The sequence below is a fragment of the Artibeus jamaicensis genome, unplaced genomic scaffold, assembly GCF_021234435.1.
Source record: "Artibeus jamaicensis isolate MK-2021 breed Jamaican fruit bat unplaced genomic scaffold, CSHL_Jam_final contig_311, whole genome shotgun sequence".
In the NCBI taxonomy this organism is placed as follows: domain Eukaryota; kingdom Metazoa; phylum Chordata; class Mammalia; order Chiroptera; family Phyllostomidae; genus Artibeus; species Artibeus jamaicensis.
In genome coordinates, this window is record NW_026521717.1 from 3,833,274 (window position 1) to 3,856,228 (window position 22,955).

Genomic DNA, 22,955 nt, shown 5'->3' on the forward strand with positions numbered 1-22,955 from the left:
ATAAACAGAAGCAGAAGCCCCGATTTTTATTGTCTGGGTCAATTTAGAATGCATGTAATTAATGCAGCCACTTAGAGTGCTCTTATTTTGTACTGTTTTTTTTTAAAGATTTTATTTATTTAACTTTAGAGGGGAAGGGAAGGAGAGAGGGAGAGAAATATCAATGTATGGTTGCCTTTTGTGCGTCCCCTGCTGGGAACTGGCCTGCAACCCAGGCATGTGCCCTGACCGGGAATCGAACCATGATATTCAGGTTCGCAGGCCTGTGCTCAGTCCACTGAACTACACCAGCCAGGGCTCTACTGTTTATTTTTAAATATATTTCATTGATTATGCCATTACAGTTGTCCCATTTCCCCCCTTCATTTCCCTCCACCCTGCACTCCTCCTCCCCCACCATCCCCCCTTTAGTATATGACCACATGTCTCAAGTTCTTTAGATTCTATAATTCCCATACTATTCTTACCCTCCCCCTATCTATTTTCTATCTACCATCTATGCTACTTATTTTCTGTACCTTCTCCCCCCTTCTCCTTCTTGCACTCCCCTGCTGCTAACCCTCCATGTGATCTTCATTTCTATGGTTCTGCTCCTGATCTAGCTGCCCTCTTAGTTTACTTTTGTTTTAGGTGCGGTTGTTAATAACTGTGAGTTTGCTGTCCTTTCTCTGTTCATATTTTTATCTTCTCTTTCTTAGATAAGTCCCTTTAACATTTCATATGATAAGGGCTTGGTGATGATGAACTACTTGAATTTGATCTTATCTGAGAAGCACTTTATCTGTCCTCGCATTCTAAATGAAAGCTTTGCTGGATAGAGAAATATTGGATGTAGGTCCGTGCCTTTTATGACTTGGAATACTTCTTCCCATCCCCTTCTTGCCTGTAAGGTCTCTTTTGAGAAATCTGCTGACAGTCTGATGGGAACTCCTTTGTAGGTGACTGTCCCCTTAGCTCTTGCTGCTTCTAGGATTCTCTCCTTCATTTGAATCTTGGCTAATGTAATGATGATGTGCCTTGGTGTGTTCCTTCTTGGGTCCAACTTCTTTGGGACTCTCTGAGCTTCCTGGATTTCCTGGAGGTCTATTTCCTTTTCCAGATTGGGGAAGTTCTTTATGATTTGTTCAAATAAGTTTTCCACTGGTGGCTGTTCCTCTTCCCATTCTGGTACCCCTATAATTCAGATGTTGGACATTTAAAGATGTCCTGGAGGTTCCTTAGCCTCTCCTCATTTTTTTGAATTCTTGTTTCTTCATCCTTTTCTGTTTGGTCATCTTTTCCTTCCTTCTGGTCTGCTCCCTCGATCTGAGTCCCAGTTTCCTTTCCATTACTATTGGTTTCCTGTGCATTTCCATTCATTTCAATTAGTTTAGCCTTCATATGTTCCTCTAATTTGTGACTAAAAGCAACCAGTTCTGTGAGCATCCTGATCACCAGTGTTTTGAACTGTGCATCTGAAAGTTTGGCTATGTCTTTGTCACTCAGATTTATCAGCTCTGGGGCTCTGAGTTCTTCTTGAGCCATGTTTTGATCTGTTAGTGCCTGTTACATATGAGGAGAGGAGCCTTAGGTGTTCACCAGGGCAGGGCCACCCAGGTGGCTGGGTTGTGATGCTATATGTGGGGGCAGGGTCAGAGAGGGAGCAATAGAGGTTCCCTCTGCTCCTTCCCGCTGTTAGGGCCTGGTCTGTCTTAATGCTCGCTCCTTCACTAGTTTATTGGTCTAGCTGAGTGGTTCATTTTTGTTGAACTCCCATATTGTTCAATTTTCTGTGGTTTGACAATGTTTTTTGTTGCTAAAACTTTGTTGTTTTTAGACTTGATTGTGCAAGATGCACAGTGTTTCCACCTATGCCTCCATCTTGGTGGAAGTCCTTGTACTGGTTTTATAAACAATAAGAAAACTTCTAGGTCACATTCACAGGTAATATTGTGAGTTCTTATCGGATTCCTACATGGTTCATCTGGGACTGCAGCTATATATAATCAATCAGTGACTCTGACTGTAGCATGGTAGAGAATGTAAAGTCACCTGATTTCTCAAATGAGGGACACATACAAACATAGATGAGAGCATTGTGAATAAAAAGTAAAATAGTATATACTATTCAAGAAAAGAAGAATGACATATATAGCAAGAAGGAACAGTTAGGGTTAGATATAATACAGAGAGTCAGTGAACCTCCTACCACAAAATAAATCTAGTATTGGGATTATAGGAATAAAATATTGACTCAGCCAACTTCGGCAAAAGAATTATTAGTAACTCTCTACTGAGGAAGAATTGGTAATAAATACTAAACTCATACAACTGTATTGTAAGTTTAACTCACAATTTACACATAATTTAATCTAGTTAATATTCCATAAGTTTATCCACACAATGATTTAATTATTCCTAAACAATAACTTCTTCCAATTAAAACTGCAATTAAAGTTTCCCATCGGGGTGTGAGAGACGTCTTCCATTAAACTAAAGCCTCAAAAAATCTGAGTTGTTCTTAATTGGGCTTTTTACACTCATTCTTTCTCAGAAAAAAAAAAGTGGTGGAGACGATGAGAGGAGGACTACATGATCAGTATGCTGGAAAATTTTAAGAACATGCAAGAAGGTCATTTTTAAAAGTAATAATTAATAGTTAATACCCAATTTGACACATGAATGCCAGAGTAAGTTTTCATGGTTCTACTTATAAGAGGCTTGGTTTTATTTTAACCTAATTCTTTGGATATTAGGGAATGCTTTAAGTAGCAATATTGATTTATGAAATATGGATTCAATTAATAACCTATATGCTTAGTCTGTCGAATTCCAGCCTTGAAACAATTGGGTTCACTGAGCAAGCTGATATAATGCCTTACTAAAAAGAAAAAAAGAATGAACATTCTCTTTAGTCAAAGATACATGTGGATAAAATTTAAGAAAGTAAGCCTTTTCTCTATGGGATACAATAATATAACTGAGTATATATTTTAATCATATGTATACAATGGAAGAAATAAAACTAAATGAGTGTGTTTAACCTCTTCAACTTTCAGAATATTGGATGTGGTAAGATTGAGTATGACAGCCAAGTAGCTATATGAAAAATGTTTTTCCTTATATATGTTATTTTGTTCCCTTCTCCAGAATCTAAATGAAAACAGATGAATTTTTTCAGATGCATTTAGCCATTTAAAAAAATATGTCAATTTCAGCTCTGGCTAGTGTGGCTCAGTGTACTGAGTGCTGGCAAGCAAACCAAAGGGTAGCTGGTTGGATTCCCAGTCAGGGCACATGCCTGAGTTGCTGGCCAGGTCCCCAGTAGGAGGTGTGAGAGAGGCAACTGCACATTCATGTTTCTCTCCTTCTCTTCCTTCCTCTTTTGCCCTCTGTCTAAATATAAATAAACAAATAAATGAAGTATTTTTTAAAAATTTAAAGTAAAATTTGTCAATTTCATAAAGGTGAATGACATGGTTGATTATTTGAATAATCAATAATTAAAAAATAAAGCTGTGAAAATTAACTCATGTTTGGCATAGATTTGGTTACATCCACGTCTCATATTTGTATCACATATGATCATTCTTTGGAAAATAACCATATACCCAAAGAAATGAGTGGTAAAATAGGTGTAAATTCTTATTTTCTATCATATACATTTTTTTCTGCCATAAAACAGTTTACCAAGATTTTTCTAAAAACAGACTCATACATGCAATGATTATCATCTTTTATTTATGCCACATGGCCAAAGAAAATTAAATTTAAATCTACTAACCTTGATTCTTAATAAATGTTTGTGAGAATTAATGTTGTTATAAAAAATTGTACAGACTTCCGCCAAGATGGAAGCATAGGTGGAGACACAGTGCTTTCTCACACAACCAAGTTTAGAGACAACAAAATGTTAGCAATAGAAAACATAGCCAGAACACAGAAAATTGAACTTTTCGGAAGTCCAATAACAACAAATTCTTCAGCCTGACCAGTAAGAGGGGCGAAACCAGCAGCTGGCGGATCAGGGTTGCACAGTTGGTCAGACGGATTCAGGTGCGTAGATCCCAGGCGTGGGGTTGCAAAGGGCCGACCCAGTGAGTGACTCAGTGAGCGACCAGCAGATCCGGTGAGGGTGAAGGTCAGCAGGTTGACTGTGCTGGTGCATTCCTGCGCAGATAGACTGGCGAGGGTGTGGGCAGTGAGATGGGACCCAGCGGGTCCCAGGGATGGAAGGCAGCAAAGACGGCTGCCACTTCCCGGCTCTGGCCCCACCCCCACATATAGCGTCGCAACCCAGCGACCTGAGTGACCCAACCCTGGTGAACACCTCAGGCTTTGCTCCTCACCCAGCGGCAAGAAGCAGGAGAGGGGGATGCCATTTCCCCACTCTGACACTGCCACCACATACAGGGTCACCACCCAGCGGTTTTGCCCTGGAGGCCCCACCTTCCCCTAAGGCTCTGTTCCTCCTACTTAATGGGCATGAACAGACCAAAAATGGCTCAAGAAGATCTCAAAGCCCCAGAGCCCATAAATCTAAGTGACAAAGAAATAGCCAAACTTTCAGATGCACAGTTCAAAACACTGGTGATCAGGATGCTCACAGAACTGGTTGATTTTAGTCACAAATTAGAGGAACATATGAAAGCTAAACTAATTGAAATGAATGGAAATGCACAGGAAACCAATAGTAATGGAAAGAAAACTGAGACTCAAATCAAAGGAGTGGACCAGAAGGAGGAAAAAATGACCAAACAGAAAAGGATGAAGAAACAAGAATTCAAAAAAAAAAAAAAAATGAGGAGAGGCTTAGGAACCTCCAGGACATCTTTAAATGCTCCAACATCTGAATTATAGGGGTACCAGAAGGGGGAAAGGCACAGCCACCAGTGGAAAACTTATTTGAACAAATAATAAAGGAGAATTTCCTCAATCTGGCAAAGGAAATAGACTTCCAGGAAATCCAGGAAGCTCAGAGAGTCCCAAAGAAGTTGGACCCAAGAAGGAACACACCAAGGCACATCATCATTACATTAGCCAAGATTCAAATGAAGGAGAGAATCCTAGAAGCAGCAAGAGCTAAGGGGACAGTCACCTACAAAGGAGTTCCCATCAGACTGTCAGCGGATTTCTCAAAAGAGACCTTACAGGCAAGAAGGGGCTGGAAAGAGGTATTCCAAGTCATGATAACCAAATACCTATAACCAAGATTGTTCTATCCAGCAACACTTTCATTTAGAATGGAAGGACAGATAAAGTGCTTCTCAGATAAGATCAAATTCAAGGAGTTCATCATCACCAAGCCCTTATTATAGGAAATGTTAAAGGGACAAGAAAAAGAAGATAAAAAAGATGAACAGTGAAAGGACAGCAAACACACAGTTATTAACAACCACACCCCAAACAAAAGCAAGCTAAAAGGACATCTAGATCAGGAGCAGAACCATAGAAATGAAGGTCTCATGGAGTTTTTAGCATCAGGGGAGTGGGAGGAGAAGGGGGGTGAAGGTACAGAAAATAAGTAGCATAGACGGTAGGTAGAAAATAGATAGGGGGAGAGCAAGAATAGTATGGGAAATATAGAATCCAAAGAACTTGAGACACATGGTCATAAATTAAAGGGGGGGAATGGTAGGGGTGGGGGAGGTTCAGGGTGGAGGGGAATGAAGGGGGGAATAGAAGAACTGTAATGGCATAATCAATAAAATTAAAATTAAAAAAAGAAAATTGTACAATATTATTATTTCTCTTTATCCATATCAAGTAGGGTAAAAACAATGAACATATTGTATCATCTTTGGCATCTCTTCTTCATTATTATCACTGGTATTCATAAATCACTTTATGCAAAGTTATAAAGTAGAGTTAGCTCCAGCCTTTCTACCTCTTTTGCCTTCCCTTTTGAGACTTTCTTTTACCTTTGGATTCCATTCTTAATAAATGGGTTCATTCTTTTATTTTACCTTATTATTTCAAACATTTAAGTCAATTAATCATCAGATATGTATCAGCCTATCACATTCAAGAATTAATTGCATTCACACTTGTTTTGATGTGAACAAAGCTAATTTCATAGGATAACTTATATGGTAAAAATTCATGCAAGGATCATGCAAATGAAATATTCTTGGCAAAGAGGTACTCTTAACATCATTGTAAAAATATGATTCATGGCTCTTGATTCATCATTAAGGTATCTTTTTTCTTTTATTTTTTTATTGTTCAAGTACAGTTGGCTCCATTTTCCCCCCATCACTTCCCTCCAGCCCCCCATTCACACATCCATCCTCAGTCCAGGCTATTTGTGGTTTTATCCATGTGTTCTTTATACATGTTCTTTTACAACCCTTCCCCTTCTTTCTTCATTATCCCCCTAACCCCTCCCTTCTGGTTACTGTTAGTTAGTTCTTTATTTCGATGTCTCTGGTATCTTTTGCTTGCTTGTTTATTTTGTTGATTAGGTTCCACTTATTGGTGAGATCATATGGCGTTTTTCTTTCACTGCCTGGCTTAATTCACTCAGCATAATGCTCTCCAGATCCATCCACACTGTTCTGAAGGTTATCAGCTCTTCCTTTCTTTCCACTGCATAGTATTCTATCATGTAAACATACTATATTTTTTATCTATTTATTTACTGATGAGCACTTAGGTTGCTTCCAACCATTGACTATTGTATATTGTGCTGCTATGAACACTGGGGTGCATAGGTTCTTTTAAATTGTTGTTTCAGAATTCTTAGGGTATAATCCTGTAGTGTAATTGTTGGGTCAAAAGGAAGTCTCACTTTTAGTTTTTGGAGGAAATTGCATACTGTCTTCCATAGTAGCTGCACCTGTCTGCATTCCAACCAACAGTGTACTAGGGGTCCCTTTTCTCCACAACCGAGCCAGCATTTGTTGTTTGTTGATTTAGTTATGATGGCCATTCTCACTGGTGTGAGTAGTATCTCATTGTGGTTTTAATTTGCATCTGTCTGATGGCTAGTAATGCTGAGAATTCTTTCATATTTCTCTGGGCGCTCTATATGTCCTTGGAGAAGTATATGTTTAAGTCCTTTGCCCATTATCTAATTAAATTTTTTGTCTTCCTGGTGTGGAGTCATATGAGTTCTTTATATATTTTGGAGATTAAACCCTTGTCAAAGGAATCATTGGCAAAAATGTTTTCCTATGCATTTGGTTACCTTTTCACTTTGCAGATGTTTTCCAACTATAGAGAATTTTTTTTAAGTTAATGGAGTCCCATTTGTTAACAATTTTCTTTATATCCCTTGCTCTAGGGGACTTAAAATTGAAACTATTGCTGCTTAGAATATCTGAAAATTTGCTGCTTATATTCTCCTGTAGGATTTTTATGATGTCACAACTTATTTTTAAGTCTTTTATATATTTTGATTTTATTTTGGTGTATGGTGTAAGTTGGTGGTGAAGTTTCATTTAATTGCTTGTAGCTATCCAGATCTCCCAAAACTATTTGTTGAAGAGGCAATGTTTACTTCTTTTTATACTTCTGCCTACTTTTCAAATATTAATTAATTGACCATAGAGTCCTGACTTTATATCTGGGCTCCCAATTTTGTTCCATTGATCTATGTGTCTGTTCTTTGTCAGTACTGGACTTTTGATTACAGAGGCTGTGTAATATAGTCTGATATCAGGTATTGTGATCTCTCATACTTTGTTCTTCTATCTCAAAAAATTTTATATTATTCTGGCTTATTTGTGGTTCCCTATAAATTTTGTCATATTTGTTCCATATCTGAGATATATTCCTTTGATATTTTAATGGGGATTGCATTGATTCTATAAATTGCCTTGAGTAGTATGGACATTTTGATGATGTTACTTGTTCTAATCCACGAACATTGTATAGGCTTCCATTTATTTGTGTCTTCCTTAATTTTTTTCTTCAGTGTTGTGTAGTTTTCTGAGCACAACTATTTTATTTCCCAGGTTAGATTTATTCTTCAGAACTTTATTTGTCTTCTTGCTTATAGCAAATGGTTTTTCCCCTAATTTCTGTTTCTGATATTTTGTTGTTTCTTTACAAAAGTGCCTTTCATTTATAAATATTGACTTTTGTGTCCCATTGCTTTGCCAACTTCACTTATTAGGTCAAGTAGCTTTTTGTGGGGTTTATAGGGTTCTCTATGTACATACCATGTCATCTGCAAACAGTGACTGTTTTACTTCCTCTTTTCCATCTTGGATGCCTTTTATTTCTTTTTCTTTTCTAATTGTTGTGGATAAGACTTCCAATACTATGTTGTATAGGAGTGGTGAAAGTGGACAACCTTGTCATGTTCCTGATCTTGATGGGAAAGCTTTTAGTTTTTGCATGTTGAGTACAATTTTGGCTGTAAGTTTCTTCTTTCTTCCTTCCTTCCTTCCTTCCTTCCTTCCTTCCTTCCTTCCTTCCTTCCTTCCTTCCTTCCTTCCTTCCTTCCTTCCTTTCTTTCTTTCTTTCTTTCTTTCTTTCTTTCTTTCTTTCTTTCTTTCTTTTTTCCTTTGTCTGTTTAGATTGTTGTTCGAATACAGTTTTCTGTCTTTTCCTCCCATCTCAGCCCATTCCCCATAGGTTTCTTATATATGGCCTTTATTATGTTGAAGTATGCTCCCTCTACTCCCATTTTTCGGAGTGTTTTTTATCATAAATGGGTGGTGTGCCTAATCAAATGCTTTTTCTGCATCTATTGACATGATCATGTGATTTTCATCTTTCCTTTTCTTTATGAAATATATTATATTTATTGATTAGTGTATATTGTACCATCCTTGCATCCCTGGAGTGAATCCCACTTGATCATAATATGATCTTTTCAAAGTATTGCTGGACATGGTTTATCTTTTTTTTTTTTTTTTGAGAATTTTAGCATCTATGTTCTTCAGTGATATTGACCATTATTTTTTTTTCCTTATTGTGTCTTTATCTGGTTTTGGGATTAGAATGAAAAGATTTTGGGAGTCTTCACTACTCATGGATTTTTTTGGAATAATCTGAGAAGGATAGAGGTTAACTCTTATGTAAATGTTTTGTAAAATTCTTCTGTAAAACCATCCATCCCAGGGCTGTTGTGCGCCAAGTGTTTTTTGATTATGCTTCAATTTCACCAGCTGTTTTCATTTTGTTCGGGCTTCCTGCTTCTTCTTCATTCAGATTTGGAAGATTATATTTTTCTAGAAATTTATCCATTTCAACCAGGCTTTCAAATTTCTTAGCATATATTTGTTAATACTAATTTCTTATAATTGTTTGTATTTCTGTGGTATCAGTTGTAATTTCTCCATTCTCATTTCTGATTTTGTATATTTGGATCCTCTCTCTCTCTCTCTTTTTTTGATGAGTCTTCTTAAAGACTTGTCAATTTTGTTCTGCCTGGTGTAGCTCAGTGGATTGAGAGCAGGCTGTGGACCAAAGGTTTGGCAGTTTGATTCCCAGTGTAGGCACATACCTGAGTTGTGGGCCAAGTCCTCAGTGGGGGCCACACAAGAGGCAACCACACATTGATATGTGTGTAGTTTTCTCTCCCTCTCTATCTCCACTCATTCCTCTTTCTCTAAAAATAAATAAATAAAATCTTTAAAAAGAAACACTTGCCAATTTTGTTTATCTTTTCAGAGAACCAGTTTCTGGATTTACTAATCCTTTAATTGTTCTTTTAGTCTCTATGTTTAATTCTGCTCTGATCTTGGTTATTTCCTTCCTTCTACTCATTCTGGGATTTGTTTGTTGTTCCTCCCATTCTTACAGATATAGGAATAGGTTGTTTATTTGAAATGTTTTTATATTCTTTTGCTATGCCTGGATTGCTATAAATGTCCCTCTCAGGACTGACCTCAATGTGTGCCACAAGTTTTGGGTTGTTGTATGTTCATTTTGTTTCTTTTGTAATCTGATTATTAATTCATTCAGTTTAATAAATGCTATTTAATCTCAATGAATTTTAGTGTATTTGAGTTTCTTTCTTGAAGCTGGTATGTAGTTTTAAGCCCTGTGGTCTGAGAAAACGCTTGATACGATTTCAATTTTCTTGAATTTGTTGACGCTTGTTTTGTGTCCTGTCATGTGATCTATCTTTGAAAATATTCCATGAGCATTTGAAAAAAGATATGTACATTGCTTCTTTGGAATAAAAGACTTTGGATTTAACAGTTAAGCCCATTTGATCTAGCTTTTCATTTAGTGACACAATATTCTTATTTATATTTGTTTTTGAAGAGCTATTCTTTGTTGACAGTGGGGTGTCAAAATCCCCTACTATAATTTTTTTGCTATCTATATCATTCTTGAAGTCCTCCATAATTTTCATTATATAATTTGTTGTTCCAATGTTGGGTGCATATATGTTTACAATGTTTATGACATCTTGATTAATTCTTCCCTTTATATTATGAATTTCCCTTTTCTGTCTCTACTTATAGCATTTCTTTACATCAGTTTTGTCTTATATAAATATTTTGGCCCTGGCTTGTATAGCTCAGTGGATTGATCATGGGCCTGCCAATCAAAAGATTGTAGTTCAATTTCCAGTCAGGGCACATGCCTGGGTTGCAGGCCAGTTCCCAGCAGGGGCTGGTTCCCAGCAGGTTTTTCTATCCAATCAGCTATGCTATGTCTTTTCATTGGAGCACTTGATCCATTTACATATAAGGTTATTATTGATATATACTCATTCATTTTCATTTTCCCCTTTTGTGCCTGTGTTTCTTTCACACACTCTTTTTCATCCTGTTCTTAAATCAGTATCTTCAGCATCTCTTGCAGTGCTGTTTGGTAGAGGTATATTCTTTTAGCATTTGTTTGTCTGAGAAACTCCTTATTTCACCTTCCATTTTGAATGAGAGCCTTGCTGGGTTTCAGGCCTTTGCTTTTCATTACTTAGAATACATCTTACTATTCCCTTCTGGCCTGTAATGTCAGGACTCCCTTTTATGTTATTTCCTATTTCTCCCGTGCTGCCTTTAAGATTCTCTCTCCGTCTTTAAATTTTGCCATTTTAATTGTGATGTGTCTCAATGTAGGCCTCTTTAGGTTCCTCTTGATTCAGATTCTCTGTGCCTCACAGACTTTCATCAAGTTAGGAAAGTTTTCCATAATTTCTTTTTCTAATACATTTCTATTCTTTGTTTCTCTTTTTCTCCTTCCGGTATCCCTATTGTATGGATATTATTATGTTCCATGATGTCTTGCAGTTCCCTTAACTTGTCTTCATTCTTTTTGTGTTTTTTTTTTTACCTTTTTGTGCTCTTTCTGGGTTTTTTTTTTGTACCTTGCCATACAGTCCACTGATCCAATCCTCTGTTTTATCTAGTCTGCTTCTGATTCCTTCTCCTGTGTTCTTCAATTCAGAAATTGTATTCTTTACTTTCTTCTGGTTATTATCTTTAGTTTCTGTGTCCTTTTGCATGTTGCTTTAGTTTGAAGTAAGTTCTTTGTAGCTTCCATTTCCTTATATTTCTCACTGAACTCATTGTGCTTCATTATAACAATTGCTCTGAGCTCAGTATCTGATAGCTTATTGCTTTTATTTCATTTAGCACCCTTTCTGAGGATTTCTTCTTTCTTTTTGATTGAGGGTTGTTTCTTTGTCTTCCCTTTATTTGTGAGACTTCTCTTGTTTGCTTGTTTCTTAAATTGATGTGTTTGATATCCTAAATTTGTGTTGTATACTTCCATGATAGACCTATGACCTTCATTGGTGCAGTCTCCTTGAACTAATAAACTTGATTCTCTTGAAATGCCTTTTATGCTATTTATATTGGTTCTCTGGATGTAATTGGTTTTGGTTATTGTTGGGTTGTTCTTTGGTGAGTACTTTCTTCCAGCTGGTTGACTGAAAGTTACTCCTCCCACTACATCTTGCATGATGTTGTGCAGGTGCTGCCAGAACAAAACCACAAAGATCAGGAAACAAGCCACTACCTGCTAAAATAATTCTCACCTGCAATCCACTATCAATAATGAATGAAACTGTATTAGTAAATGTGTAAAGAAATTAAGACTATTATAAGAAAGAAGAGCAAATATGAGATAACCTACAGAAAGAAAAATGACTTCAAGAGGTTAAATGGAGGATCACTAATAAGAGTAGGGAGTTGGAGCAATGCAAAGAATGAAAGTAAAATTTAAATCCCTTTACCGAGGAGGTAAAGGCCTGTATGCAGAAAACTACACAACACTGAAAAAAGAAATCAAGGAAGACACAAACAAATGGAAACATATACCGTGTTCATGGATTGGAAGAATTAACATCATTAAAATGTCCATACTATCCAAATCAATTTACAGATTCAATGCAATACCCATTAAAGTACCAATGGCATATTTCACAGACATAAAACAAACACTTCAAAAAGTTATATGGAACCATAAATGACCCAAATGGTGGCTACAATTTTGAGAAAGTAGAGCAAATAGAAGGGAATCACAATATCTAATACCAAACTATATTACAAGGCTACTGTAATAAAAACAGGCTGGTACTGGAATAAAAACAGGCATATAGATCAATGAAACACAATGGAAAGCCCAGAAATAAACCCAAGTCTCTATGGTCAATTAATATTTGACAAAGGGGGCAACATAATATAGAGTAAAAATAGTCTTTTTGACAAATGTGGTGGAGAGAACTAGACAGCTACATAAAAATATGAAACTTGAGCACCAACTTACACCATACACCAAAATAAATTCAAAGTGGATAAAGGACTTAAATATAATCTGTGACACCATTAAAGTCCTAGAGGAGAACATCGGCAAGAAAATCTCAGATATTTCACGTGGCAACTTTTTTACTGATATGTCCCCTAGAGCAAGGGACATAAAGGAAAGAATAAACAAATGGAATTTCATCAAAATAAAAAGCTTCTTCACGGCTAAAGAAAACAGTATTAAAATAAAAAGACAACCAACTGTATGGGAAAACATATTTGCCAATGATACCTCAGACAAGGGTTTAATCTCCAAAATATACAAAAAATTTTACACAACTCCACTCTAAGAAGACAACCTAATTAATAAGTGGGCAAAGGACTTGAACAAACACTTCTCCAAGGAAGACATACAGAGGATCCAGAGATACATGAAAAGATGCTCAATGTTGCTAGCTATCAGAGAGATGCAAATTAAACCACAATGAGATACCACTTTATACTAATGAAAATGGCCATCACAAACAAAACAACAAACAAGTGTTGGGAAGGTTGTGGAGAATAGGGAAACCTAATGCACTATTGGTGAGACTGCAGACTGGTAAAACCAGTGTGGAAAACATTATGAAATTTCCTCAGCAAACTAAAAATAAAGCTGCCTTTTGACCAGGCAATTCCACTGCTAGAATTAAATCCTAAGAACACTGAAACACCAATCCAAAAGAACCTATGCACCCCAATGTTCATAGCAGCACAATTTACAATAGCCAAGTGTTGGAAGCAACCTAGGTGCCAATCAGTAAATGAATGGATCCAAAAACTATGGTACATTTACACAATGGAATTCTATGCAGCAGAGAGAAAAAAGGAGCTACTACCCTTTGCAACAGCATGGATGGACCCAGAAAGCATTATGCTGAGTGAAATAAGCCAGGTGGTGAAAGACAAATACCATATGATCTCACCTTTAACAGGAACCTAAACAACAAAACAAACAAACAAGCAAAATATAATGAAAGACACTGAAATAGAGATCAGGCTGACAGTGACCAGAGGGGAGAGGGGAGGACATTTCAGGGGGAAAGGGGAACAGTTTACAGGAACAAGTACAAGGGACACATGGATAAAAATTTAGGGGGATAGAAATGGGAGGGAGATGAGGAACACTGGCTGGTGGGCTGGGATGGGAGTAATAGACAGAAAACTGTACTTGAACAATAATTTAAGTAAATAAAAAAGAGAGAAGTTAAGCATGTAAATTAAAGTAAACTATAGTATAAAATATAGTGATTTAATATGCACAAACTTGAAGGACAAGAAACAAATGTTAAAAAGCTATGCAGGAAAAAAATATTGTGAATCATGGAGAAGAACATGGTGGATTTTGTCTTGGTAGCATCTCGTGTTTGCCACTGTTTTTTGTTTTCTAATCCATCTTTGGTGATGTCTGATCATGACCCTGCCTTACCTAAGGCAGCCTGTTTGAGATTACCGCAGTTCTACTGTCTTTGACTGACTTTTTTACTTATTAATCGATTCCCTCTGCACTCAGCAGTCAGGCTTAAGCACCACAGGGTGGAACAGTGTCCCTCCTAGGGTTTGGGATACTGTTTACCCTCAGGCTGATTCCTCTTGTGGGGGACTGGTTTGCCTGCCGGAGATGGCTTCTTCAGTATGGCAGATGACTCAGCACCTGGATCCCAGTGGGTACTCTCTCAATTCTTTCCCCAAAGCCTTGTCCACAGTCTCTCCTCAACATTTTCTAGTTCACATTGCCCCCGCCCTTTTTACTGGAGCCCAGGGTAAGTGGCTGTAAATGAAATTTAATGCATTGGCCCTTGGAATGGCTCTTTGCTTCTCCCAGAGCACAGCTCTGGCAGAGAGCAACCCTGCCACTTTTTTCAGTTGTATGTTATCTGTAGTTTTCTGGCTCTGGTGCTCTAAGCTCTGGATTCCAGCTTCAGGTTTAGATCACACAATTCTTATGGGGCTCCAACTGGCCACTTAACTGTTCCTCCTTTGTTCACCCAGCCAGCATTCTACTGTCTCTCCACCTCACTCCCTAACCATCGCATTATGCTAAAGCTGTTTTGGGTTTTTTTGTTTGTTTGTTTATTTGTTTGTTTTTTGTCAATGCTTGGTTATAAGGATTCTCTCTTGCATCGTTCTTTGTTCCGGATGATTTCTCTACAACTTAGCTGTCATTGCAGATTGGCCCTGGCAGGAGGTTAATGTAGCTTCACACTCACTCCTCTGTTATCTTGCATCTCCTTATGTGCTCAAAAGGTAGTTTTAATGAAATGAGTTTTAGGTACTCAGTGGAAGTTAGGAGGTAGTTTATGTATGGTTAAGAACATGAAAAAGATAGGCCCTTATATTATAGACACATGTATTGGCTCATTCAATATTATTTTCATTAAGATGCAACACTGTTACTAAGTAAATGTAACAACTGTTAAATGCTAAAAATTATTCAATTACTCTGGAATACAAACATATAGTTATACTGTAAATCCTATAATGGTAAAATTAGCTTTCCATTTTGAAAATTGAGTCTCAATTACAGAGTGATGTCATTCCCATAACTAGTCACTGCTTTAAAGGTGAAGCAAAGGAACATCCAAAGATAAAGAGCAATGGTTCTTAAAAAGAGGTGATTTTATTCTTGAGAGAACATTTGAAAATGTCTGAAGACATTTTGGTTTTCACAACTTGGAGAAGTACTACTGGAATCTGGAGATCAGGGATATGAGTAAATCGACTACACTACACAGGATAGCCCTCACAACAAAGATTTATCCAGCTTCAAATGTCAGTAGTGCTGAGGCTGAGGAATCCTCATGTAAAGAGTATCCTTGCACAGTTTTCTAAAATTATTATCATCTTTTCTCTACCCTGAGATTCCTTCCAGAATGAGCTAGGATAAAATTCAATATGATAGGATTAAAAACATGATATTATCACAACCCTACGTAAAAGCATTCAATGCACTTCTCAAATTTGGGTAAGCATTAAAATATCTACCATATGATCTCACCTATAAGTGGAACCTAATAAAAAACACACAAGCAAGCAAAATAGAACCAGAGACATGGAAATAAAGAACAAACTGACAGTGACCTGAGGGGTGAGGGGAGGGGGATAATTGGGGAAAGAAGGGGAAAGGTCAAGGAACATGTATAAATGACCCATGGACAAGGACAATGTGGGGATTGGGGTTGAATGTGGGACAGGGGGGTTGGGCAGGAAAGGGTAGAGTAAAGAGGGAAAGAGAGAGACAACTATAATTTAACAATAATAAAAATTTCAAAAAATCTGTGATGCTTCTTTAAAATACATATTTCTGAGTATGGTCCCAGAGATTCTTATTCAATAATTTAAAAATGAAAGTCATGAATCTTTTATTTTTCACATAATTCTCATGTGAATGATCAAAGGACCACACAGTAGGAAACATTGATCTGCTAGATAAAACCTAAATTCTTCAACATTCATACAGGTGTCCACCTTGATCCAATTCCACCACGTTTTCTTTTCTTTGTTAAAAATTTGTATTTATTTATTTTTAGAGAGATAGAGAGGGGAGGGAGAGAGAGAAACATCAATGTGTGGTTGCCTCTGACATGGCCCCCACTGGGGGACTTGGCCTGCAACCCAGGCATGTGCCCTGACTAGGAATCAAACTGGCGACACTTTGGTTCACAGCCTGTGCTCAATCCACTGAGCTACACCAACCAGGGCCCACCATGTTTTCTTTTGATGCATACAAATATTGTCCCTCTCCCCTCACTTTAATTTCCAAAAATGTTGATATACTTGAAGTTCACTGAAAATTTGTATTATTGAGTAAATTTTTCGCCATTCATATATTTCTTCCACATGGATCTCCTTTTCTTCTTTGTCCTATTGGTGAATTACCAGTAAATTAGTGTGACAGTAACATTTAGTGAAGTTCAAAAAAAACAAAAAAAATCTCTGATTTTTTTCAGTACCTGTCATATCCCACCATGGACATTTTTCAGGCTACCAATGTGATATTTCTGAACACTGAGAAAGAAATATGCATTGTTGAGAATTAAAAACAGCTACTGAGAATTGGTATGAGTATCTCTGACACAACATTGCAAAAAAATTGTTCTTTTCTCTTCCTTTGAAGTCTTACCCAATAACTCCACACTAGTACTCTTTTTGTTTTTTTTTTTGTATTTTTGCAAGTGTAATATTGCAATCATTACATTTACTCATTCATATTTCTTAACAGGAATATTACTATGTTGTGAGATCTTTGAGACAAAGGTCTATGGTAATTAAAAAATGTGTTTATGGAAATTACATTTTTTATTTATTTTAATTTTTATTTAATTATTTTTCAACTACAGTATTCTAGCTTTTACTCCCATCCCAGCCCACCCCCCGTGCCTCCCACCTCCCTCCCATTTCCACTGCCCTTAGTTGTTGTCCATGTGTCCTTTGTACTAGTTCCTGTAAATCCTTCCCCTTTTTCCCCTGATATTCCCTCAACTCTCCCATCCAGTCCCTGTCCCCCTGTTCCCTATTTCAGTGTCATTGTTTTTATTCTGTTTGCTTGTTCGTTTTGTTGTTTAGCTTCCTGTTAAAGGTGAGATCATATGGTATTTGTCTTTTAACTCCTGGCTTATTTCACTCAGCATAATGCTTTCCAGTTCCATCCAAGCTGTCGCAGAGGGTAGAAGCTCCTTCTTTCTTTATGCTGCACAGAATTCCATTGTGTATATGTACCATAATTTTTTGATCCATTCATTTACTGATGGGCACATAGGTTGTTTCCAGTTCTTGGCTATTGTAAATGGTGCTGCTATGAACATTGTGGTGCATAGGTTATTTTGGATTGGTGTTTTAGTGTTCTTACGATATAGTCCCAGCAATTGAATTGCTGGGTCATAAGGCAGGTCCATTTTTAGTTTTCTTAGAAAATTCCATACTGTTTTTCATAATGGTTATACCAGTCTGCATTCCCACCAACAGTGAACTAGGGACCCATTTTCCCCACAACTTCTCCAGTATTTGTCGCTTATTGCTTTCCTTATGATAGCCATTCTGACTGGTGTAAAATGACATCTCTTTGCGGTTTTAATCTGCATCTCTCTGATAGCTAGCAATATTGAGCATCTTTTCATGTGTCTCTGGATCCTCTGTATGTCCTCCTTGGAGCATGTCTCTTCAAGTCCTTTGCCCATTTTTTAAATTGGGTTATTCGTCTTCTTAAAGTGGAGTCGTGTAAGTTCTTTGTATATTTTGGAGATTAAACCCTTGTCTGAGTTATCATTGGCAATTATATTTTCCCATACAGTTGGTTGTCTTTTTATTTTAATACTGTTTTCTTAAGCCGTGAAGAAGCTTTTTATTTTGATGAGATCCCATTTGTTCATTTTTTCTTTCATGTCCCTTGCTCTAGGAAAATGTTGCTGTATGAAATATCTGAGATTTTCTCCCTAATGTTCTCCTCTAGGATTTTAATGGTTTCACAGCTTATGTTTAAGTCCTTTATCCACCTTGAATTTATTTTGGTGTATGGTGTAAGTCGGTGCTCAAGTTTCATTTTTTCGAAAGCAGCTGTCCAGTTCTCCCAACAGCATTTGTTGAAGAGGCTGTTTTTAGTCCATTTTATGTTACTGCCCCCTTTGAAAAATATTAATTGACTGTAGAGAGTTGGGTTGATTTCTGGGCTCTCTGTTCTGTTCCATTGGTCTATGTGCCTGTTTTTATGCCAGTACCAGGCTGTTTTGATGACAGTGGCCTTGTAACACAGTTTGATATCAGGTATTGTGATCCCTCCTACTTTGTTCTTCTTTCTCAAAAGAGCAGCTGCTATTCAGGCTGGTTTATGATTCCATATAAATTTTCAAAGTGTTTGTTCTATGTCTGTGAAATATGCCATTAGTAATTTAATAGGTATTGCATTGAATCTGTACATTGCTTTGGGTAGTATGGACATTTTGATGATGCTAATTCTTCCAATCCATGAACAAGGTATATGTTTCCATTTGTTTGTGTCTTCCTTGCTTTCTTTCTTCAGGGCTGTGTAATTTTCTGCATATAGGTTTTTTACCTCCTTAGTTAGGTTTATTCCCAGATATTTTATTTTTCTTTTTGCTATATCGAATGGGATTTTTTCCTTGATTTCTGCTTCTGCTGATTCATTGTTGGTATACAAAAATGCCTTTGATTTCTGGATATTGATTTTGTAATCTGCTGTTTTACCAAATTTATTTATTAGTTTGAGCAGTTTTTGAGTAGAGTCTATAGGATTTTCCATGTATACTATCATGTCATCTGTAATCAGTGACAGTTTTGTTTCCTCCTTTCCAATTTGGATGCCTTTTATTTCCTTTTCTTGTCTGATAGCTGTGGCTAAAACTTCCAATACTATATTGAATAGAAGGGTGGAAATGGACATCCTTGTCTTGTCCCTGATCTTAATGAAAAAGATTTTAGTTTTTGCCCATTGAGTGTGATGTTGGCTGTAGGTCTTTCATATGTGGCCTTTATTATATTGGGAAATGCTCCCTGTATTCCCACTTTGCTGAGTGTTTTTTATCATAAATGGGTGTTGTACCTTATCAAAAGCTTCTTCCACATCTATTGATATGATCATGTGTTTCTTGTCTTTGCTTTTGTTTATGTGATGCATTACATTTACTGATTTGCGAATATTGGACCATCCTTGCATCCCTGGGATGAATCCCACTTGGTCATGGTGTATAATCTTTTGGATATATTGTTGAATGCGATTTGCCAATATTTCGTTGAGGATTTTAGCATCTATGTTCATCAGTGATATTGGCCTGAAGTTTTCTTTCTTTGTTGTGTTTCTAGCTGGTTTTGGAATTAGGATGATGCTGGCTTCATAAAAGAGTTTCAGAATTTTCTATCCTTTTGGATTTTTTTAAATAATCTGTGAAGAATAGGAGTTAGCTCTTCCTTAAATGCTTTGTAGAATTCTCCTGTGAAACCATTGGGTCCGGGGCTTTTGTGTGATGGGAATTTTTTGATTACTGCTTCAATTTCTTTTGCTGTTTTTGGTCTATTCAGGTTTTCTGCTTATTTTTTATTGAGTTTTGGAAGATTATATTTTTCTAGAAATTTGTCCATTTCACCTAGGTTTTCAAGCTTCTTGGGATAGAGTTCTTCACAGTAATTTCTTACAATCCTTTCTATTTCTGTGGTATCAGTTGTAATCTCTCCTCTTTCATTTCTGATTGTGTTTATTTGTGTCCACTCTCTTCTTTTCTTGATGAGCCTACTTAAAGGCTTGTCTATTTTGTTTATCTTTTCAATGAACCAACTCCTATATTTATCGATCCTTAGAATTGTGCTTTTAGTCTCTATGTCATTTAGTTCTGCTCTGATCTTGGTTATTTCCTTCCTTCTACTTGCTCTGGGCTGTTTTTGTTGTTGTTCCTAGCACTCTTGCAGGTGTAGGGTTAGGTTGTTTGTTTGAAATGTTTCTATCTTTTTTAAGTAGACCTGTATTGCTATGAACTTCCCTCTCAGGACTGCCTTCGCTGTGTCCCATAAGTTTTGGGTTGTTGTGAGATCATTTTCATTTGTTCCCAGAAACTTTTTGATTTCTTCCCTAATTTCATTCTTGACCCATTTGTTGTTTAATAGCATACCATTCAGTCTCCATGATTTTGGGTGCTTTGGGTTTTTTTCTTTGGGGTCCGTTTCTAATTTCAGTCCCTTGTGGTCAGAGAAAATGTTTGGTATGATTTCAATTTTCTTGACTTTGTTGAGGCTCATTTTGTGACCTATCATGTGGTCGATTTTTGAGAATGTTCCATGTGCATTTGAAAAGAATGTGTATTTAGCTTCTTTGGGGTGAAGAGCTCTGTATATATCAGTTAGGTCCATTTCATCTAGGGTGTTGTTTAATGCTGCAATATCTTTGTTGATTTTTTGTTTGGAAGATCTGTTCATTTTTAATAGTGGGGTGTTAAAATCCCCTACTATAATTGTGTTGCTGTCAATATCTTTCTTGAAGTCCTCTAATATTTTCTTGATATATTTGGGTGCTCCTATGTTGGGTGCATATGTATTTATAATGTTAATGTCTTCTTGGGGGATTCTTCCCTTGAGTATTATGAAGTGACCTTTTGGGTCTCTCTTTATGGCCCCTTTTTTGAAGTCTATTTTGTCTGATATGGGAATTGCTACCCAAGCTTTTTTTTCTTGTCTGTTTGCTTGGAAAATTTGTTTCTAGCCCTTTCACTTTTAGTCTTTGATGGTCTTTTGCCCTGAGGTGAGTATTTTGTAGACAGCATATGTGTGGGTCATGCTTTCTATCCATTCATCTATTTTGTGTCTTTTGATTGAAGCATTTAATGTCTGTACACTCTAGCAAACAAATCTCTCCTGGCCCCCAACCTTGCTTGGCCAGAAAGGGAAGAAGTTGAGCATCTCAGCTCTTTCCCAAGGACCCAGGCCCTCTTCAGGCCCAGAGCTCCAAAGTGTCTGAGGGAGATGAACCTGAAACTGGCAGTGGATCTGAGGGCTGGGCACTGACCTAGAAACCCTGGGTGTATGTGAAGGCTCGCTGTGTGGTGTGCATTGGTCCCCGGGCTGTGCACCAGTCGAAAACCCTTATGCTCCAGTCTTTGTTTCAATCCCTTTGGCAGGACCTGGCTCCTGAATAATCCTAGAGAGAAACACAGGGAACTGGTCCGGAGAGCTGGGTATTGACCCAGGTGCGCTAGGTACTCACACTCGCCCAGACATGCTGCGCTCTGGGCACTAATTCCCCAAACTGTGCGCAGGCTGAAAACCCTTCTGCTCCTCTCTTTCTTTCAGTCCATTCAGCTGGCCCTGGTCTCCCAAGGAATCCAAGGTAGGGAGATGCAGGGGGAACTGGTCCAGAACGCTGGGCACCCGTCAAGCTGTGCTGGGCACCTCTCAAGGCTTGCGTAGCACCAAGCACTGGTCCCTGGACGGTGCACCCCCCAAATTCCCTGCTGTTCCTGTCTTTGCTCCGTCCCCGAGACTCTACTGTACCACTGCTGTCTCCCTACCATCTGGATCCTCCTTGACCATCAAGATTTCTGGTCCCTTATTTTCATATATGCTGAGCAACTGCTGGCTGCCTAGCTTCTCCTCTGCCGATTGGACAGGATTCTCTCACTTGTGTACAAGGAACTGGAATCTGCTCCTTCCTACTCTGTCGCCATCTTGCCTCCCACCCGTGAAGCAGCCATTTTTCAGGGAAATTACATTTTAATGCTATTGTTTGTGTATTTATCACATTTTTGGCATGCTTTTTCTTTAAATAAATATTAAATTATTTAATAGAATCAAACTCTTTAAAACATTTTCTGTTTTATTTTCAGTCATATTAAAATGTATCAATCAAATGGCTTTTTGTTCATGCTTCAGCCAAAATATTAAGGAAGATAAATGTATCTTCTGGAAGCCAGCCTAAGCTATAATAAAAGTGATATATATGACTTTGGGAAATTAACTTCAGGCTACTCTTTTTTAAAATTTTTGTTCAAGTATAGCTGTATCCATTTTCCCCCTACCACTCTCCCCACCCCAGTCTTCTCCACCTTCTACCCTCCATACTTCCCCCCTTTAGTTTTGTACATGTGTCCTTTATAGATGTTCTACTTCAGATTACTTTTCACAAAGAGGAATTCTCTTCCAAAGCATTTAGGTTCTGGGTTATTTCAGCTTCAGGAAGTTATGTTTACATATAGTACTTTACTATAGTCAACTTTGTTGAGTTGAGTTATTTCTATTCTTAAGTAATCAGGAACTCTTAACCTGGACCAGTTTTTCTCAAAAATAAGTTTGTTTCACTTCTAAGTAATTACTTTCCTGAATTTGACCATATTTTTTAGGTGCAGAAATTTTTGATAATTGTGTTAGTACTTAGAAAAGATAAAGACTTTTCATTTTGCCTTAAGAAAGAATAAACCTTAAATATATAAGGAGATTGTTTCATTTCATTTGAAAAGATATATTATCTTTCTGAACCTCCAAAAATTCATTGTGGGAATATAATATACCATTCATTTGCCTTCTTTAATTATACACATATTAGGCAGTATATTTGTTTAATTCAAAGACCAATGCTAAAAACTCTATCACTAGTGAATGTTCTCTCTCTCTCTCTTTCTGTGTCTGTCTCTCTGTCTTTATATGCTGTGCGCATGTGTGTGTAATCATAGATTCAAATAGGTATAAGAAAATACAGTCTAAACAGAGGAAATAATCATCTTATAAGGGCATAGTCATAAATATAAATTAAACTATAGCATGCTATGGTATAGTATGTTCTTTTAA